Source organism: Myotis yumanensis, unplaced genomic scaffold (genome assembly GCF_028538775.1).
Source record: "Myotis yumanensis isolate MYYU_CA2020_CCGP unplaced genomic scaffold, mMyoYum1.0.hap1 SCAF_15, whole genome shotgun sequence".
In the NCBI taxonomy this organism is placed as follows: domain Eukaryota; kingdom Metazoa; phylum Chordata; class Mammalia; order Chiroptera; family Vespertilionidae; genus Myotis; species Myotis yumanensis.
The window spans coordinates 36,600,567-36,622,503 of record NW_027223766.1 but is presented as its reverse complement, the minus strand read 5'-3'; the positions used below and the strand labels follow the sequence as shown (position 1 = coordinate 36,622,503).

The following is a 21,937-nucleotide window of genomic DNA, read 5'->3' as shown; positions in this document are numbered from 1 at the left end:
TTCCAGAGGACAACTATCGGGTCGTGTGCCCACACAACCTCTTTATGTGACCGAGGAGAGAGAGAGAGAAAGAGAGAGAAAGAGACAAAGCTATAGTGCCTCTTCCTCTTGTTACAAGGCACTAATCCTACCATAGGAGCTTCCCCCTCATGACCCCATTTAAACCTAATTACTCCCAAAGGAGGTAATTACCTAATTATTTCCCCACCTCCAAATGCCATCACATTGGGGAGTGGGACTTCAGCACACGGAAGACACTAACATTCACCCCATAGCAACATCCTTCTACAGGGGCCACACTTGCATGTTACCTTCCTCCCGCACTGACCATTCTGTTCTGGCCCCTTCCAGTGTTATCCATTCTGACTTTCATTCCTCTCTTATTCTTCTTGATATTCCTGGATGATCTTATCCATGTCTACCTTTAATAACCACTGAGAAGCAGATGTCTCCTGAATTGATCTCTAGGCCACTTGATTCTTAAGTGCAATCAAATATACAAAATTGTCTATCTGGTATCACTTCAAAATCAATATATTGAAACTGAACTTATAACTTGCTCCTCTCTCCCCCCCAAAAATTCTAAGCAAAATACTACATACATACTTACATATGTGCATAGTTACTTACCTGATACTTTCCAGCATCCACTGTTACAAGGAATGGTGTCATCATGAATCACATGATTAGTGCTTGCTAGTTTCTTAGCCCGTCAACCAAGATATTGATGGTGCATCTACTGTCTCCTCCAGCATTATTCTAAACTCTGGGGAAACAGCTCTGACCTTTACAGGCAGAGTCCCTATGTCAGTGATGGCGAACCTTTTGAGCTCGGCGTGTCAGCATTTTGAAAAACCCTAACTTAACTCTGGTGCCGTGTCACATATAGAAATTTTTTGATATTTGCAACCATAGTAAAACAAAGACTTATATTTTTGATATTTATTTTATATATTTAAATGCCATTTAACAAAGAAAAATCAACCCAAAAGATGAGTTCTCGTGTCATAGGTTCGCCATCACTACCCTATGTTATGGATCATATATGATCTAGGGAGGGGATACAGAAAATAAAAAATAAACAGGGTAATGCTAAAGCTAGGGAAGCCCATTGTGAAAAGGCACAGGATGATTTGAAACTCAGATGATGAAGAAAGGGCAGCCACATAACATTGTTGTAAAAGAATGAATATTCAAGCAGAAGGAGCAATAAGTGTAAAGGTCCGGAAATGGACATGAGTTTTATCTGTCCCAGAAGCTAAAGGGAAGCCAGTGTGGCTGGAGTTTAGTGCAGGAGAAGGGCTGTGGAAGAAGATGGGGTCAGGAATTTCTATAAGGCAATGATGCTCAGATTAGATCTGTGGAGTCAGAAAGAAGTAAAACAACGAAAAAGAAAGCTAAATTAGCAGTTGGAGGAAAGGTTACACTTAAAAGAAGAGTTAAGTAACTAATGGTTCTTTATTATAACTACTAAAATACGAGGAAAAGAGGACTGTCCTGGCACATCCTCAATCTCTACATATATTCATATTGTCCGCACGTTAGGGGAAGTTTGGAGGCAGACATGGTGGGCTTTTATCTGATGTCTCTAAAGTAAACCCATAATAAAAAGATAAAAATTACTCAGTTCAGAAAATTGTGCTAAAACCGGTTTGGCTCAGTGGATAGAGCGCCGGCCTGCGGACTGGAAGGTCCCGGGTTCGATTCCAGTCAAGGGCATGTACCTGGGTTGCGGGCACATCCCCAGTGGGAGATGTGCAGGAGGCAGCTGATCGATGTTTCTCTCTTGTCGATGTTTCTAACTCTCTATCTCTCTCCCTTCCTCTCTGTAAAGAATCAATAAAGTATATTTAAAAAAAAAAAGAAAAAGAAAATTGTAAGAAGACTGGAAATTTTGGCTATATGTTCCTTGTATACAAAGGATTGAACATAGAAATTCTATTGATATCTAATTACTGGCATGTGCAGGCTCATAAGTGTTACCAAATGCCTTTCCAAATAAGTATGGGCCAGTGTGGAAAGAAATGTTTCTCTGTTGGCTAACAGAGGAAAGCAGTAACCTATTAAGAGAGTTATTCTCAGAGGCTGACTGTTAATTGATTTTATGTGCATGTCGAGAAGCCAATCAATGGCAGGCTTGTAGAAAAATAGCAAAGAATAATAGACGAAGCAGATTGTAGTCAAATGTAGAAAGCATCCGATCTTATCACTGAAAATATCTAGTTTAATGAGTACACTTTTTTTTTACCAGTTTGGTACCCATAAACTACCGTGGAGTCTCTTCAGTTTCATTCTCAACAATTATAGGCAATGTTAATTTTTTTTAACTAAAGAAAAGAACTTTATAAACTTTAAAAAAATTTACTGAAGTGGAATTCATATGTTATAAAATTAACTATTTTAAATAACTGTCACTCAGTATGTTCACAATGTGCAGTCATCACTATCTAGTTGTAACTATGTAGTTTCAAAAAGTGGAAACAACTTAAATGTCCATTGACAGATAAATGAATAGCCCCAGCTGGTTTGGCTCAGTGGATAGAGCGTTGACCTGTGGACTGAAGGGTCCCAGGTTTGATTCCAGTCAAGGGCACATGCCCAGGTTGTGGGCTCGATCCCCAGGAGGGAGTGTGCAGGAGGCAGCCAATCAGTGATTCTCATCAATAATGTTTCTCTTTCTCTCTCTCTCCCCGTCTCCCTTCCTTTCTGAAATAAAAAAAAAAAAATTTTTAAAAACAACAGATGAATGAACAAAATGTGATATATCAATACAATTTAATTATTATTTAGCCATAAAAAGAGTGAAGTACTGATATGTCCTGCATCATGGATAAACCTAGAAAACATGCTAAGTGGAAAAAAAGATACAAATAGGTCACATATTATGATCCCATTTATATGAAGTGTCTAGATTAGGTAAATCCATAGAAACTTTATAATTTCTTTGATGATGAGTGATGGCTGACTTCTCCTTTAAGGACTGTAGAACTGTGAACTTTTGTGAATGTAGGGACTATACCTTATTCATCTGTTTCTTCAGCCTAGAACATAGTTCCTGGCATATAGAGATCCCATTCTATCAGTCAAGGCTCTTATCAGAGTAGAACCACCAGAATGTATATATGGTTCTACTCTGATATATGAACTTATCACAAGGACTTGACCTCATACTATCATGGAAGTAGGAGAAACAGTTTGTGATGTTTTATTTCTGAGTCTAGAGCTGGAACCTGATGTGCACAGGTGGGTGGTTGGGAAGAGAAGATGGTTGTGGAGCAGAGGAAAAGAAAACAAACCAGAACCCTGATGGGTTTCTTATCCCTTTGATGATGGGTTTCCAACTTTGATGATGAGGGTTTTCTTTACAAGAAGCTGGTGCCCTTTTGTCATGGAGCTAAACACACACCTGGACCAGGGGTTGGAGAACCCAGAGCAGGAGATGCAGTAGGATCTGGGGAAGCTGAGGGTCTGGCTGTTGCTACCATCCAGCCAGGAAGCCAGAGGGTCAGTGCCAACAGGCAGGAGTTTCAACAGTGCCTTTCCCAGAACCAACCTTCTCAGCAGTAGGAGCTGGGGCTTCACTTCTGCCTCCCATGTCTGGGCTTGAACTTATCACATGAAGAAAAGGTGGATTCTGGGAAATGTAGTTCCAGCTTAGCTAAATGGACTCTCCCACTATTACCAGGAATGTTTATGGAGGAAATGAGTAAGCATATGCAAGAAACAATGCTTCTGCAAGCATTTTTGTACTTTCCTCACCTGCAGAGTGTGCAAGAAGTGTTTTCCAAGTATGTTTTCTAAACCAGAAAATGGATGTTGTTTCATTATATCCCCACAGCAACCCTATGACATAATTACAATTTTTATTACCATTACAGAGATGAAGCAAGAGAGGCACAAATTGTTAAGTAATGTACTTAGCCTAGGTGGCAAACAACTGAGCTAGAAAACAAAATTTAGATCCATCCTCTTATAAAAGCTCATGTTCTGTCCACTATACCACACTGCCCCCCACAGCCCTACCTTGATCTGCTCTACTCTGTGTATAGTGAAAAAAAAATGTTTCCACACATTTAGGCAACTCAGTCATGATTTTTTTCTTCTTTCCATCTTCTTTCTTAAAAAAAAAAAAAAGTAGAGGGTAGAGGGGTATCCTCATCTTCCCATGTAACTAAATGACCTGGCTCTGAAATGTGTACCTTTTCAACGGTGCCTGTCAGAAATGGTCTGAGGCTCAGCATCAGAAAATGGGGCCTTTCTTTTTTTTCTTAGGAGTGAATTCTTCTCATCCTCCAAGTCTCTATACTCTGCCCTCTGCTGTTGAATCCACTTCCTCTCCAGCTACCCATAATCTACCATGAAGCCATGAACAAGTCAAATTCTGAAATACTTTTATTCATCTGTTTATTGACAAGTCTTACAAGTTTCCACCAAAAAAATGTGTCACTTTGCAGTGACAAAATGCTTGATACTACCAAAAAAGTCTTAATATATGACTTGTATGGCCAGAGAGGCAGATGAAAGAATTGTGTACGTTATTTGCCTAAGATGAGGCATAACATGCTAGTAATTAACATTTTTTAGCACTAACTCTGAGCATGGTTCTGGCCCAAAAGTTTCATATGGATTATCTCTTTAATCTAAATGACCTCCTAATGGAAGAGGTAAATATACATATATTAACATTTTAAAAATGAAAAATATGAGGCTTAGGGAGGTTTAAAGACTTGCACAAAGACACAGATAGTGAATTAGTCAGGTCTGTTTGGTTGGTCTTAAACCCTTGGTCATAATTATCATGAAATGTCATTTTAAACATCTTAGAAAATTCTTACAATTATTTATCAAGTATTCATTCAATGTCTTTGGGTATTAAAGTCATAATAGCAGATTAAAACACCATGGCCCAGTATAGAATGAGGAATACAGCTAGTCATGTTTTTGTCTTCTGTTTTTGTTTTTTTCACTCTAATAGCAGTCTTCAATGCCAATTTCTGAAAGATATAGTAACATTTGAGGAATAAACTTTGGAAGGGTCTCTCCAAAATGGCTGGGAGTGCAGTAATTTTCCTTCCAAAAATATTATATGAATTTTAATTTTGTTTGAGTAGACTGCAATTAAGTAAATCTCACAACTACAAGTTTAATTGGTTGAATGTTTTAAATTAACCTCTCGCCTGCACACTTTATGTACACAAAGCAAACTAGCAAAGGATAGGTCTTATTTTCATGAATTATCCCTTTTCATGTAGTGCACTGTGAAGACAGGGACCTACAGAATGGGAGAATCCTACTGACTGACGGTAGCAAAATGCTCATGGAGATTTCTGCTCATGTTACAGCAGGTCCCCCCTCAGGCTATTTACATTGTGCTTTTGCTATGTGTGCCATCCTCTACACTCACTCTCCCGTCCTAATTTTCCCCACTTTTTTCATCATAGATATTTCGTGTTTCCACAGTGGAAGGGCTGTGAAACTCGACTGGACTGGGAAACTACATTCCTTAAAGACAGCAGAGCACAAGAAGGCTGGAGACGTGGTCACCGTGCTCACCTCTAAGGTCTGTTACCTTGTTTCCCACTTTGCACTCCAGATTATTGACGGCAATAGCCTGTGGGTGTCCACTCCGTCCAGGGTTCTGCTAGAGTAATTCTTTAACCTAGAGCTTCACTGAGACAATAACAGGGCCACAGAAATGACTCCACAACATAGGCTGAGGACCGTCTGCTTCACGTGGGGTTTAAACTACCTTTATGGATATTGCATTACATATGACAGGCAGGTTCTGCTGTAAGCTTCCACTCCTCCTTTACTATGGGAATTAATTTAGCTTGGTATGGCTCAGAGCATAGTCTTTAGTAATAGCCTGGGTTTTGCTTTCTTTTCTTTATACAGGCTCTTTTGTTTTTGTTTGTTGTGATTTTTATTTTTTACATTATTAGCTGAAATCTCTTCTTATTTTGTAAGCATACTTAAGGTTTCCTTTTTTGACTGAGTTGCCTAAAGGGAAAGTACTTCCTCCAGTTTTTCTGAAGATGATCTACTCCCAGTCACCCCTTGCCCTGGAGAGTCTGTCCTGAGTGCCAGGCTCTGTGCTTCTGTTTATCTGAGGTTCTCCCTTCTCACCTTGGCAGTCAGCCTCACATCGTGCTTTCCATGTACTGAGTGGTTACCACGTGTGACCTCTCGCTTTCACAGTCATCTTGAAAATTGGTGTTATCTCCATTTGACAAATAAAAAAAAAACTCTAAAAAATTCAGTGCATTTTCTAAGGTCACACATTGGGATATACATTTATATTGATCTGACCTTAAAATGCAGAATGACTGAAAAGATGTTTTATCCATTTCCCATGTAGCAAGAAAAACAGCTATAAGAATGTGAGGAAATACTAATGATCGTAAGGAATGGGGCTCTGTGTCAGACCACTTGGGCTCAAACCCCGGCGCCACCTTTGTTATCTAATTAACTTTGAATACGTTACTTCAAGTTGCTGAGACATAGTTTCATCTTTAGAATGGACATAACTATCATAGCTAATTTTCTGGGGTATTGGGAGGACTAAATGTGGTGCCACCTGTGAAATCACTGTTGAGGGCAGTGGCTGGTGTGGGAGTTCAATCCATGCTATTTTATTGTTGCTACTACTGTTTCCTAACTTAAAGATAGCTCACTAAACAGAACCATTGGCATCATGACATTTACTCTGAATCACCAGTGGAAGGCTGTCTGACTTCAGGAGTTCAGAGGGTGCAGTGTTTGACCACATCATGGCCACTGTCACATGGGGCCATGCCTATGTTGGAGAGAAAGGACTTGTTTTTCAAGTTAGTGCTTTTCAAACTCTGGTAATATTACCACTTTCTCTCTGTCTTGACTCTATTCTTAAATATGAAGTGGAATATTTACCAATTACCACACAATGCACGAAGCAGCCTTGTTCTATAAAACCCTTATTCCTGGAAAACAATGTTGGCTTGGCTTTTTGATTCTAAATGTGAGGATTAGAGTCCAAAACTGACTCCCTGGAAAGGCTGACCAGGCAGCAGTTAACAAATCACCCTCCAGCAGGAAGACTTCCCGGACAAGCTGGGCAGGATCAGGGCTCTCACTTCCCATAAATCTCCCACCAGCCCTTGCCCTTCTTTCTGGGAACCACTGCCATTGCTTTCAGATTTCCCTCCCTCCTTCTCTCCCTCCCTCCTTCACTGCCTCCCTCCTTTTCTTTCTCTCCCTCCCTCCCATCCTCTTTCCTTCCTTTCTTTCCTTCAATTAGGGAATTAAAGCAGACAGAAAAATCAAATACAGAACTAACCCATTGGTATGCCCTGTGTCTTTAATACTGTTGTGCTGTGTGTATAGATGTGGAAAGTTGGACTTCAGGGGCAGGGACTGTGTCTAGTCCTGCTCTGGGTGATACCCTAACACCGAGAATGTCACACTCTGCCAGGGCCACAGTGTCACTGAGGAGGGTCATGCTCTCAAAACAAACAGACACATCTTCGTGGTTCATCTCACTCAGTGCTCTATGGCACTGGCCATAATACCGCCATATATTTAGAGAAAAATTATATTGAAATACTAATCATAAACATAATTTAAAAATTGAGTCTTCCATTTTGGTTGTTAAGGATGATCTCTGCGAGAGGAAAGGGAGGAGGCCTGGGTGTCTTGACCAGTACTCTGCTCTCTTCTTGACTGCACAGCATCTAGTAAATTCCCCGTGGTCTTAACCACTTAAAATATTGAGGTTGGTCCTAAACTGTCTTCTTCTGAATTGAGTATTTCCTGGTGTTTGTCTACCCTGGAACATTGCTCACCTTGTGGGTGAGTCAGCCTTTCCCAGTTCTCTCCTTAGCTCATTAACTGAGCTGTCCCTCTGCCAGTGGTTTCCAAACCCAGGTCTGTGACAAAAGTTCACGGGTATGAGGTAAAAGGTGAAAAATAAGGGTCACGTAGGGACTTTTTCTTAGGGCTCAATTTATTTACTTGAAATGAAGGCCATTTACTCTGAGGTTATGTAATTCCTATATTTTTGTGACAAAGAGGTCTTTCTTTTATGAAAAGTTCTGTAAAGAGGAAAATCAAGGAACCATGGGCTTAGACTTAGGAAAATGTGAAATAGAGAGACTGCTGTAAGCTGTGCATGGTGTGTACGTGTGAGAGTGTGTGCTTGTGAGTGTATATTTATGACCAGGCACCCACCTCAAGCGACCATGGGACTAGAGCCAGTGGTCGGCAAACTGCGGCTCGCGAGCCACATGCGACTCTTTGGCCCCTTGAGTGTGGCTCTTCCACAAAATACCAACTTCTGCACATGGGCCACGAAGTTTCAATCGCACTGTACATGCACGCCCGCACGTGGTATTTTGTGGAAGAGCCACACTCAAGGGGCCAAAGAGCCGCATGTGGCTCGCGAGCCGTAGTTTGCCGACCACTGGACTAGACAGTCCTTAAAGGAGGCTTTTAATGGGCCCTCAGCTGGGAGTATTAACACCAATCAGATAGTTGCTAAAGAAAGCAGGGGCATTCCTGGGACAGAAGTGGCAGCTATTCTATCCTTACAAACAAGCCTTTAATCATCACATTGCCCTTTTGGGATGCATGTTCTTCCTCTCCGCTGTATTTGGTGTCATTTTTAAACCTGATTTCACCTAAATAAAATCATTCCCTTAGGATAGCCTTGGTTAGTAGCCAACAACTTCAAACAGGAAATGAATGAAAAGAAGAAATGCTGTAACGATGTCCTTAATAATAATGCTATTTTAAATGACCACCATGGTTCAAGTTTTCTAGAACACAGAATGCATGGCAAGGCTTGATTGATGATGCTTTATTGGGAAATGCAATCTCAGGATAGCAAAAACGAGAGAAAAAAAGAGGTACCTTCACATAGTGCATTTAATAAGCTCAACAGAAATAAAGCAAGTTATTGATCTAATGAAAAATTGAAAAGCTGCTTTTAAATGCCATTTCTGGATGGCCTTAGTGTTTACATGATAAATAAGTGACTGCATGTGCTCAGGAGGGTGAACGGCTGGCTTGGGTTTATGTAGTTGAGAAGCAGCAGAGCAGGATTCAAAATCAGGCTTAACTCCTGAGCTGATGGGCTTCCACATTCCTACAGATTGGCAGCGCAGGGCTTTTAGAAGAATATCTGGCACCAGGATTATTAATCTGGGGTTGGAGGAAGAGAAAATAGATGCCTGGGAGAGTCTGGTAGTCAGTCTAAAAACAGTCTAGCAAATCAAATCCAATAATGCGTAAAAATAATTATATACTCTGACCAAGTGGGGTTTATTCCACAAATGCAAGGCTGGTTCAACACTTGAAAAATCAATTCATGTAAGCCATTGTCTCAATAGGCTAAAGAGAAAAATCAAATGATCATAATAGGTGCAGAAAAAGCATTTGCAAAAATCTAATACACATTTATGATTAAAAAAAAAACTCTTAGAAAAATATAAATAGAAGGCAAACTTCCTCAACTTGATAAAGAACATAAAAAAAACTTGACAAAAACTACGGCAAAGATCATATTTAATGGTGACAAACTAGAAGATGTCCCACTAAGATTAGGAAGGAAGCAAGGATGACCCCACTCACTGCTTCTTTAACATTGTACTGGAAGTCCCAGCTAAGGCATTAAGACAAAAAATGAAATGAAATGTATAAAGATTGGAAAAGAAGAAATAAAACTTGTTGCTTGCAGGTAACTTGATTGTCCAGGTAGAAAATCCAAAAGAACTAACAAAGAAACTTCTGGAATTAATGAGTAACTATAGCAAGATTGTAGGATACAAAGTTAATATTCAAAAGTCAGTTGCTTTGACCTGAGCCAGCAATGGACACATGGAATTTGAAATTAAAAACAAAATACCATTTACATTAGTGGCCCATCCTTCAAACAAAATGCAAAAAATTAACCAAAAATGGATCATAGACCTAAATGTAAAATGCAAAACTGTAAAATACAAAACTATAAAATTCCTAGAAAATAATGTTAATAGGAGAAAATCTGGATGATCTTGGGTTTGATCATGACTTTTTGATGTGACACCGAAGACATGATTCGTCAAAGATCTACTTAAGTTCAATTTTTCTGTTCACCTAAAACTGCTCTAAAAATTAAAGTCTGTTTTTAAAATAACGTAATAGGCAGTGTGTTGGTGGGAATGAGATTTAAAAAAAAAGAGTAGCAGACATTTAGAAAGAGCACTGGACAGGGATCACGGAGAACCACTTCTAAACCGTGCTCTGCAGCTAATCAGCTGTACCTTGGGAAACAGCAACCCCCGGGCTCCACTTGCTCATAGAGACAAAGAAAGCAGGTGGAACAGATAGTGTTTACGGTCCCTCTGCGCCTCCTGCTTGCTCAGTTTGGGACTAAGCAATCGAGGCCTACTCTTCCAGAGTCACATAAGTGGTGAAATTTCTGAGAATCTGGACAGGTTCTCTTGCCCCAAATTATCGTTTTCTCTACCTGATGTTATTAGATGTTCACTTTTCTGTGTTATAAAGTCCATCTCCTGGCACATACCAAAATAAGGGATTAATCCTAGCCCCAACCCTGCTCCCTGGAATGCTTATTCTTAGGAACTATTAGATCTTAAAGCAAAAGGATAATTAGCATGTATTTTGTCAGGGTAGGGAAGTCACAGAAAAATCTGGTATATATATATATCAGGTGTTCAATATAGTATTTGTTAAGTATATGTGTGGGTGAAGCAATAATTGTAAAGAAGAGGACTTCAGGGGTAAGTAGACCTGCAGGTGCACAGAACTATGTTAAATTCATGGAAGAAGGGATGAACCCTAGAAAAGGGTATGAGAGAAGCTCCAAAGACAGATCTGCCTTATACACACTTATATGCCTGAGACCCACCCTGGGAACCCATTTCATCACCATTCTTTATCAGCATTCATTTATTAAGCAACTGCCATTTGCCAGCAACTACTCAGCATCAGGGATTTAATGGTGAATGAACAAGAGGGACTGATCTCTTCCTCATGGAGCTATTTGACTAAATGCACGCACAGCTGAGTAGATAGCAGGCTTCCACTCACTTTCCTATTCCTGGCATGCTTATGTACTCACACCTTTTCAAGAAAGAGCTTGTGTCCCTTTTATCCACCTTCCCAACCGTTCCTGCTTTGAAGACGAGCTCAAGTAAAAACTTTTTCTTGGTTTCCCTACTGTGAATAAATGCTGCCCCCTTCTGGATTATCAGCAGAAGTATCAAAGACTGACTTCTGACAGTGAAAAGTTTTTTTTGAAGTTAGGGTTAGAAAGGACTTTACTTAAATCCAGTGGGAAGTTAGATGCTTGGGAAGGTCAACTTGCCTGTCTGTATCTCATGAGAGAAGAGAGTAACAGCATGGAATGAGAAAGGGGACTGAAGTCTGTGCTTTCTGACTCATTTCATGGTCCCGCCTTTCAAGTTCACTAGACTTGGGACATGGTTATATATGTTTTTGTTGCTCCTGCATATGTATTTACTAATATATTTCCCCTTCATTTTCCATCACATTAAGCCCATGTTGCCATCTCTTGCCTGTTCTTCTTGAGGACTCCAGGCATGTTAAGAGCTTTCTCAACCAGTCTCTCTGTATAACTGTGTCTCATGAATTTTTTTTTTTTTCTGTCTGATTGTCTGATATTCTCCATAGATCTCTGGATAAGGGAATTTAAAGACCACTTCTTATGTATGAATTTAGGCCTATAGGATAGGAACAAACCTCATGCTGTTTTCTCTTTCATTCAGCAACCAGGTATTCCCTACCTATTACATGTTGTGAATACAAACAAAAACTAAAAAAGTCAAACTCTCTTTTTTCTATAAGTTATAATTATTGGGGAAGACAGAAAAGTAACCACATAATCAGAGGCCACAGTGTGATGAGGGCGCTGATAGGGGAATTCTCAGAGCAGGGAAGGAGGCATCTAACTCACCCTGAAGGAGGGAGGAGGCTGCCTCGAGGAAGTGGTGCCTTGCTTTCCAGCTTCTTGAGGTTACATGTGAAATAAAGACTTACAAATGCCAAACTGCAAGCAAACTTTCATAGACATTTCTATGCAACTCTTTGCCCCTTGAGAGGACTTGGAGATTTGTTAATCTCAAAGTAAAAAATATCTGCTCAGTGGTCAGTGAGATTCAAAGATAAAACATCTAATATAATATGTTAGACCAAATTTTACATGTCAAATAATTAATTCAGAAACATCAATTTTAATAAATTTGTGATAGTATTTCATTTTATTTTCGTCTATTTGTGTAATTGATATTTGTATGTTTATACAGCTTAAATTAGTCCCATAGTTTGTAAAGCCCTTTGCTTTACTGATTATCTGTATTAACTTGTGGTTAGTAAACTCTGTAGGCTGTCCAGTAAAGAAAAAGCCAAAAATAAAATGAGAAAAAGACCTAAAAGTGGAAGATGAAATCAATGAACTTATGCTTGCAAAGTGTTCTGAGAATGAAGGCTATTCATCAATTCACAATGCCTCTAAGTCCATTTTTGTGTATTATAATGGAATGCATATTTAACTAAGAGAAATTTGAGTAGGAGAGAAAGAGTTAATTCTTGAATAGGTCTTGGGCAAGTTGTTTAATCCCGCCAATATCCAGAAGCAGGGCTGCCTCCAGCTCACATAGTCTCTTTGTGCTAATTAGAAAAGGCACCCCCTCTGGGTGTGTGTAGCCGCCCCCCCCCCCCCCCCCCCCCCCCCCACACACACACACTAGGCTTGGTGAACAGAATGTGGAATGGATCTCAGCCCTCTCTTGCTCCTTAGTCTGGCCTCTTTATGTGGTAAATGACCTGCCTAAGTATATGCCGTTGCTCTGGCCAGATAGCTCAACAGTAAAAAGGAGTTCATACTTGTTTTGTGAACCTCCCAAGGTTGATGCAAGGATCTCATGAAAGAAGAGAACTTGCCGTTGCTAATCTGACATCTGCTGTGAGTGTCATTCAGAATGGCCTGAGGATGTCCATGTTCTGTGAAGCACAACACTGAATTCTTAGAAACCTTCTTTTGTTTGTGAGCAAGATTCCAAACAGCAAAGCGCAGCCTTTTCAGGGCATTGACTCCTGTTGCCTGGCTCTGCAGTTGGCTATAGGAGAGGGCTGTGCTGACAGCTGAGGGCAGCAGGTGCTGAAAATCATCACGGACCCATTAGGACACCAGAGGTTCCTGCTGCGCTCAGGCTCTCATCTCCCTTTGGTATTCCTTCACTCCTCAACCTCTTCTATTCCTCCTAGAAGAATTATCTTAACATGTATCTATTTCAAAAATATTTCCAGTAAATAGGTTTTACATTTTATGGTTCATTTAATGTAGCAAAATTCAAATTACTAAGGTAAAATAATCAATTTTTGCCCCTTAGGACAAAGCCAAAGGTGATACTGATTTTATACCTATACACACACCCAACACACAGGTGCATGCATACACACACACACACACACACACACACACTCAAACATACCAAGTATGCTCCCACCTTTGGGTCTGTGAACTGACAGTGTTTCTGGCTGGAATGCTCTTTTCTGCATATGCATATCCACAGGAGTCTTTGTGGTTTGGTTTAATGACACTGATGTGCAATACATATTTATTGAATTGAATTGAACACTAAAGGTGGTGGGAATCATTGACCCATAAGGTTAATTTAAACTTAATATATTTTTGCAAATTACTTGAAAAGGTCTCTACAATTATGCCTTCTATTATTCACATGTAGCTTTAAATGAGTTATCAGTATTTTTTCCAAATATTTATGCAGACAAGTCAACTCCTCCACTTGCTTTTAACTTCTAGAGTTATAGTGTGCGTGTGGGAGCATGTGCATTCACATGCACACATATATGTAAGAATATCTGAAATTATTGGGAGCACCCAAGGCACTAAGATAGAAGTGTAAGATGAACTAGCTAAACAGACTAATAGATGAACGGAGGGCGACCTTAATCGAGAGGCCTTGGGCAGCTACTCCTCTTGTAGCCTTGAAGTACTGCTTTCTCATGTACCTCTCTAATTATCCCCTGATCCCAACTCTTTCCAAAGAGATCCTCAGAATTACTTGGATTGGCCAAACTACAGTGGAAATCTGTTTTTAAAAAGCCAGCACATGAAAATTTTAGCTTTGGGTTTAAAGTTTGCATAGGCAATCTCTCAAGTGTTTAATAGACCATAATATTGTTGCAAAGCCTGTGGCTACATCTAGGACATCTACATTTTAGGACAACTGCTCTTTTAATTTTTTTCTTAATAATATAGCTTTAGAATTATGAATCTGGTTACATTACCTGGGTCTCATCTCAGATTTACCACTTACTAGGAGTGTGACTTTAGGTAAGTTACATAACTTCTCTAGGTCTCGGGTTTTTATATGTTAAAAAAATAAAAATAAGTTACAATGCTTAATCATGATCGAAGAGGCTGGAGGGACTTTGAGACAACGTTAGGACGAAAGCAAGGCCCCAATGCTCTGGCTCCAAATGCTCCGATGCTCTGCAGGATCCCAGCACAGCACAGGCAACAGGTTCCCATCCCCCATTTAGAGGAGGAGACAGAGGGGCAGGAGTCTCACTCCAGCCTCCCTCACAGTGGGAAATCTTTCCAGGCTGCTTCAGAACACTCAGCCCTACCAACCTGGAGAATGCCCCAGGAATGATTGATATGGTACAGCCTGATGATGCTGGTGGGCGGAAGGAAGGGGTCAGGAGAGAGCTTGGCAGAGCTAGCTGGTCACCACCAGAAGATATAACAGGATTACTTTCTTGCGTTATTGAGAATTAAAGAGATGGCCTTGTAAAGTGCCTGGCACAATGCCTGGCATGACAAAAACGTAGTAAATGTTAGCTATAATTATTACTAGAATAGAAAGTGCTTAGTATGCCCTTACGTATTTCTCCCGCAACGCCTCTTTGCTTTGCCCTTCTACCCAGAAGGGTTACTTAAAAACCTTATTGAAACTGCTTCCTTTGTAGATCCCTGCAGGAGGGTGGTAGAGACCTTGATGTTGGTATCATTAGACTGCCAGATTCTGCCCTTAACCTGTGATGAGAGCCCGAGCTTGTGGTGAACTGTGCCAGCATCTTCATGTGTTGGTTAAAACCAGACCTAATCTTGCCATCACCTGCTGCCACTGTCTGCCATATGGAACTGCATGTATCCTTGTCATTCATTTTCTTCCTTTCATTTGCTGTTTTTCCTCTTCAGAATACCAGTTCTTCAAAATGAAGGGAGAACCAACATTTACTTAGTAATCACTCTATGCTGGAAATTGAGCTAGTAACTCTAGCTCACTGCAACCGGTTTATACCCATTTTAGAAATGAGAAATTGAGGTGGAGAGGTTAAACAATTCATGCAAAGTTGAACAGTTACCGAGTGGCCAGTTGGAGATTCCATTCCTTTTGCTCTAAAGTCCTCCACTCTCTGAATTAAAAGGCTGCTCCTTAGAGAGCCCAAAGAGGATTTTACTCTCAGTGCCAAGAAAACTATTACCCCTACTCCAAAACTCTTTCCTCGCTTCTCCTTATCGTACGTAACCTTACTTATTTTCCTGGTGTTAGCAAAATGCTATGTTCTCCACATCTCTTATCATGCTGCAAAGTAAATGTCTTGCAAGATTGTTTAACATCTAACTGTGTAAATGAAACATACTAGGGGCATGTGTTATTATATGTCTAATACTGTCCTTGACACTAATGAAAAAGGAAAAAAATATTCAAAGCAATCAAGATTTTTTTCCAGAAAAGAATCTTCTCCAAAGTTACCCATGGTCACTACTCCTTTGATTTACAGAAATAGACTGACAAAAGGAAGAAAAAAATCTAGGCATTTATTTAGTCTCTGTTTTGTGATGAGGAGATCAATTCTTTTAAGTTATATAACTGGGGTAAGTAGAATCACAAGAGAAAGGCACCAAATCCATAATCGTGCAGGATTGGGGCTACTGCATGGTCGAGGAAGTTAAGTGTCTAGATGTAGGCAAGCACACACACTCATTAGTGAAATGGATCCCACACCAGAAAGACATGGATTGCAAACAAGAGCTCCACATATGAACTACATGCAAAGTTTTAAGAAAAACCCTACTTATTTGCTCAGAGAAGCTGCAATCTCTTTAGTCATGTCGAGGTTTACCCTATCAAGTTTTTCTATTCTATCGAGCAACTGCATTTTGACTTATATGGATCACTGTCACAAAATGTTGAGACAGTTATAAACTCATCAGGTTTGCCAGTTAGTCAATCAGACCTAGTTAATTTTTATTTTGTACCAAAGAACACAATCTTCCTGATTTTCTAGGCATAGAATAGTAATACTACCTTAGAAAAAGTTCTCTCCTAGGGAGAGACCATGAAGTCATTGAGAAGAAGGGAGCATAGAATCTAAGTTTCCATGGTCTTCCCAGAAGTGTGTGAGAAGGGAACCAGGAGGACCTGTGACTCTGTATAACTTCTCCTGCTGAGTAGCCTATCAACTTAGGCTCTGGAATTACCAGTCTTGGCTCAACTGTTTGAAATAACAAAAGCATGTGTTTTGGAGCCCAAAATACTTGAGTTTTCATTGTGATTTTTTTCATTTACTAGCTACATGACTTTGGACACAACTTTTCTAAGCTTTGGTTTCTTCATAGTTAAAATGTGGACAATATCCACTTCAAAGGAATACCCTGAATTTTAATATATTTAATGTTTATCCATATTTATTTAATACTTATCTATATTTACTATTTATCTGATATTTATCTATGTATTATACAACATCCAGGAGAAACTGTAAATAAGATAGGTGAGGTCCCAGAACTCACGCAGCTTCTTGGAGAAATAATTATATGTTGAGCTAACTATTAATTCTGTAATGGACTGAAGGGGTTCATTTGCCTGTGTGCATCAAAGCCCAACATGACACAAATAGGAGTTTGCAGTCAAGAAAGTAAGCATTTACAGCTTTTCTGTAAGTTTGTGATCATTTCAAATATTTAAAAGACCATTGAAAAAACACACACAAATGCATTTCAGGTCATGTCCCTCCTTTTCTTAGAAATCATTTCACACCTCTCATTGCCCCCAGAATACAGTCGCTCTATAATCCGACTGTTGACCACAGGGGCCAGGACTTCTTTCAGTCTTGAGGATGCACAGGGTCTTTCCTATCACAGAGCCTTAATCCTTGCTGTTCCCTTTTCCAAAGACATGTTTCCTCTGCTCATGGCAAAGCTGCAGGTTCTTGGCTTAAATGCACTTCTCTAATCTAGGTACGGTCCTCGACAGCCTGCTCACATGGGCTCTTTACTCATACTTTGCAGGACTTTCTGTGATTGTAATTGTACCATGCAGAAACCTTATTTCTCTAATCTGGGTTTTTATTTTGATTTCTTCCTATACTTCCCTGATCCACAGGCACCTACTGATCTGCTTTCTGTTACCATTATTTTGCATTTCCTAGAATTGTATATAAATAGAAGCATATAATCTGTACTATTTTTTATCTTTCTTTCACTCAGCATACTTATTTAGCAATTCTTCAATGTATGGAATGTAATAATTTATAACTAATGATCATGCTATTGTGGTGAATCTAAGAAACCTTTGCCTAATCAAGGGTCAATTATGTTCTCTTCTATGTATTAACCTAGATGTTTTTATAGTTTTAGATTTTACATTCAGGCTACGATCAATTTTGAGTTGTGGTGAGCCTTGGATTATATAAGGCCCACCTAAATAATCCATGGTAGTCTCCATCACAAGATCCTTAATTTCATTGCATCTAAAGTCTCCATTTTGCTTTGTAAGGTAAAATGTTCACAGGTTCTAGGGATTAGGACATAGACATCTTATTCTGCCTGGAGATGAGGAGAAAGACTGAGTACTGAAAAAAGTTTGAACACCAAAAGCTCACCCAGTTTGTAGTGGAAAGAGCGTGGGTTTAGGAGTAACTGAGATTTGAATTCGAATCCCCAATTTTTCCACTAGTCACTGTACAACATTGGACAAGTTAATTTACTCTCTCCATTTAGGTTTCTCATTTAATAATAGATAGTGATGCTTATCTGGTAGGGTTATTTTGATGACTAAAGAGATAATGTAGGTTAAATGCCAAGAGAGCAACTGGTACATAAAATATATGATAATTTACATTTTCCCCAGGAAACTTTGCTTCGGTTAGGCTCCATTTTTTTTCTGGACGACAGACATGCTTTCTTTATTCCTGATGTTTATGTTATTGGTTTATGTGCACTGAAATCTTTAATCTTTATATTAATACCATGGCTAAGAATATATTAGTTAGAGAGTTAGGAATTGTAGAGCCCTAGGTCTAAATCTTTATGTCAGTATGTGCTGCTGTGTGAGACCAGGTTATTTGTTTATGCCTCAGTGTTCTTATCTCCGGAGTGAGGAGAGTAATAGAACCTACCTACCTCCAGGTGTTGTGTGAGGATAATGGAAGTGCATGTAAAGTGTTGATCACAGGCCTGAACACATAGGCATCCCTGTCCTGTGTTGGGTAGGCTGTCGGATGCAGTAATTCATTTGGCCTTTAGAGGGAGCTCCATGTGAGTGAGAATCCTGTGAAGTAGATGAGCTATGTGGTGCTTGTTTCCTTGGATTCTGTTTTTAGCAAAACTGATTAAGGAGTACTTTAAATGGCACAGATTCACAGCCATTTGACATTATATATGCATCTTTAAAAATTGAAGCAGAACATTAATTTAGTTTCATTCTAGGTTAACAAAAATTTGAATTATTTTATAAAATGCTCAATGTCTTTGGCAAGATGAGAAACTTTAAATAATCTTAATACCAGAGTGTCTTTTGGTGGCTGACCAAGACTGTAAATCTCATAATTTGCAAAATATATTTTTGGCATGTATATTTAGATTGCACTAAAATAGCCAAGGCAGCAATCATTTTGAATCTTTTCAAACCATAACCTTTCAAAGAAATTAATTCTTCCTGTGACAAGGATTGCTGAGGCAATAAACTATAAATGGTCTCACGGAAGCAAATTCAACTAGAAGAGAGTTACAATGTTCCAAATAACGCAGAGCAGCCGTAAACTCATTTTTGGCTTTGAAAAATGAAAATCTAAAACACTAGAGATGTCACATTCAACACTAAAACCAGAATGCAATATTAATAAGTTTAAAAGAAGATACACATGGCAAGAAATAAGATAATGCAGTTTAAAAACATTTCTCCTAAGGAAGTATTCAATTCCATTTTTAAAGCAACTATCTCTGAAGTACTTTTTTAAAGCAAAGGAAGGAAATAATTTCCTCTCTTAGACACCACGAAACTTTATTTCACTGTGAACGTACATTTGCAGCATGATGAAGCACGGTCCTCAGCCCAAACCCCACACACGACCTGCTGTTTTATGTAACCATCCAGGCACTTCATTTCTTTAATGTGACTTTTTCCTTTCAAGCTAGCTCTATCCAGTCTACTAGCATCATGACTCACTTGCCTCCTTTCCACCCCACCCCTCCGTTGCACACATTGCAGCCCACCCCCTTAATCATTAAGCCCTCGGGACAACTGGGTTCTGGTCAGCCTCAAACTGTCTTAAAGAACAAAGCCTCAAGTCTGTTGATCAAGAGAACAGAGTTTTAGTCAAACTAAAGATAACATCTTCTTATATATTTTTTTATCCTCACCCGAAGAAGGGAGAGATTGAAAACAATACAGTCATAATAGGGGACTTTAACAACACTTTTGAATCTTTCTGACTTCAGCCAAGTTCTTTGCTTTTAAGGGCTCATGTGATTAGATTTACCCAACACTAGATACTAGATTATCTAATACTAGAGGCCCGATGCATGAAATTCGTGCAAGAGTAGGCCTTCCTTCCCCCAGCTGCTGGCACCGGCTTCCCTCTGGCACCTGGGACCCAGGCTTCCCTCTCAGAGGTGATCATGGGGCGATGGCTGGGCCCTGACCAATCACATTGCATCTGCCTCGGCTGGTCTGGTGCCAGTGGGTATCATAGCGTGGTCCCAATGGTCTTCTGGGTGGTCATTCCACTGTTTGGCCTTTCAGTTGATTTGCATATTACACTTTTATTATATAGGATTATTCTATCAACTGTATATTCCCATCTTTCTACCCAGATTTAGAGAGTTGAATAAATTGCTGTCTTGCATCACTATCAAAAGAAAATGGGCATTTATTATTTTTATTTATTTATTTATTTATTATCAATACTAGATAATTTAGTATAATCTCCCTATAACCTAACCACACCTGCAAAGCCCCTTTGCCATGTAATGTATTCACAAATTCCAGGGGTTAGGACATGGACATTTTGTGAGGGGTGGGGGGCATTCTGTCTACCAAAAACCTTCATCTAAAAGATTCAAGACACTTTTCAAAAGATATTCCTATAAAATTATACTTTGTTCCTGAGATAAGCAATTACAGATATTACCCCATTTAGAAAATCAAAAAGAGAAGTAAAAAATTAATTATAATTTCCTAAAAATCTTTCTTTTCCCTTTTATTTTCATTAATCCCATTCTATTCCATTCAATTCCAGAAATTTTAGTTGGACAGCTTCTATGTGCCAAACACCAATGCTCATTATAATAGATATAAAGATGGAAGACAGTTTCTCAGCTCTAAAGGAGCTCTCAGCTGGGAAAACCTCACAAACACATAATTTACAGCAACAGGGTGTGGGGAATGAGCATTAGTGGACAAAAGAATTGAGTTAGAAACACTGGAGTTACATTATACACCCCAGAACTCCAAGAGACTTGTTGGACCACAGGGAATACTTCCAAAGTAACTAGATTTCCTAGGAGCCCCAGCAGTTTCTAGAAAACATTTTTCTCCTTCATCTGTATTGTTAACTGCCTGAATAAAAATCTTTTGGGGCATTGCCTTGTGACTAAAGAAGAAAACATTTGAGAATTGGCATGAGCCTGCTAAGTCTTTCTATAACTTTACAAGGTCAAACAAAGGTCTATACTAGTAAAACTCTAGGCCCCGGGACATGATCAATAGAGTGGGTTGGGGACTCAAGCAGGCAGGCTGGACTGGGGCCTGCAGGTATGTCTACATTCATCTGGGATCCTCTGACCCTTTGGCAATCAAATCACTCTTGCTGTGCCTTGTAGAAGACTGCTGAGCACTCACTGGCTGAGCTCTGAAGATTTAAACAGTAGCAACTTGTCATATAGCCCCTGACACTGTCCTTCACAGACAAAAATAGACTCAGTCTTTTATCAATACAATCAAGACACTGGCTTTGTCCAGCAGTTGTCTTGTTTTTTTTTTTTGTTTTGTTTCGTTTTGTTTTGCATTTTTGGATAGTGGTATTTCAGAGGAAATGCGGTTTCCCCACCTCAGAAAAAGCTTTTTTTTTCTTATTCATTAAATAATTCATTCATGTGTTCATTTATCCTTTCCTTTCATTGTGTACCTCCAGAATGTAAAACTTTAGCTTTAAATGTAGACAGACTTCCCCACATTTGGAGGGAATGAGAAACTTAGCTTGTCTTAGTAGGTACAGTTAACTATTATTCTGCAGGATAAGAGGAAAGTGGGGAAACCATTAATATTTTTGAGCATCCAGTAAGGCACTGACCAGACCAAACAGACATCAGCCAGAGATCTGGGGCAGTGTCCTGGAGTTGCCTGGCTGTGCCTGGCATGGCATTGACTTTTAGTTTTTGGCAAGTGTGTAGATTCAGAGGGTTCTAGGTGTCAGGGTAGAGAGTACATTACCAATTAGTAGGAAAACATTTAGATATTTAAGCAACTGCTATTGCCATATGGGTCACGAGTGATAAATATCAATTCTGAATGAGGGTATGTTTGTGCATTAACAGTTGAATTGCTGTGGGAAGAAATCTTTTGTTATTTATTTTGATCCATTCACTCCTTTAAAACTGCATCTTAGAGCAGTTCTCAAATTT

General features: G+C 39.4%; 1 long non-coding RNA gene across 1 annotated transcript in view; it reads left to right on the top strand.

Moving 5' to 3' along the window:
• Positions 1-5,451: 5,451 nt before the first annotated feature.
• Positions 5,452-21,937, top strand: part of LOC138993116 (uncharacterized) — a 148,729-nt gene continuing 132,243 nt past the window's right edge. Inside the window, exon 1 of the long non-coding RNA XR_011468229.1 lies at positions 5,452-5,560. This is a non-coding gene — a long non-coding RNA (uncharacterized lncRNA). The remainder of the gene's footprint in view (positions 5,561-21,937) is intronic.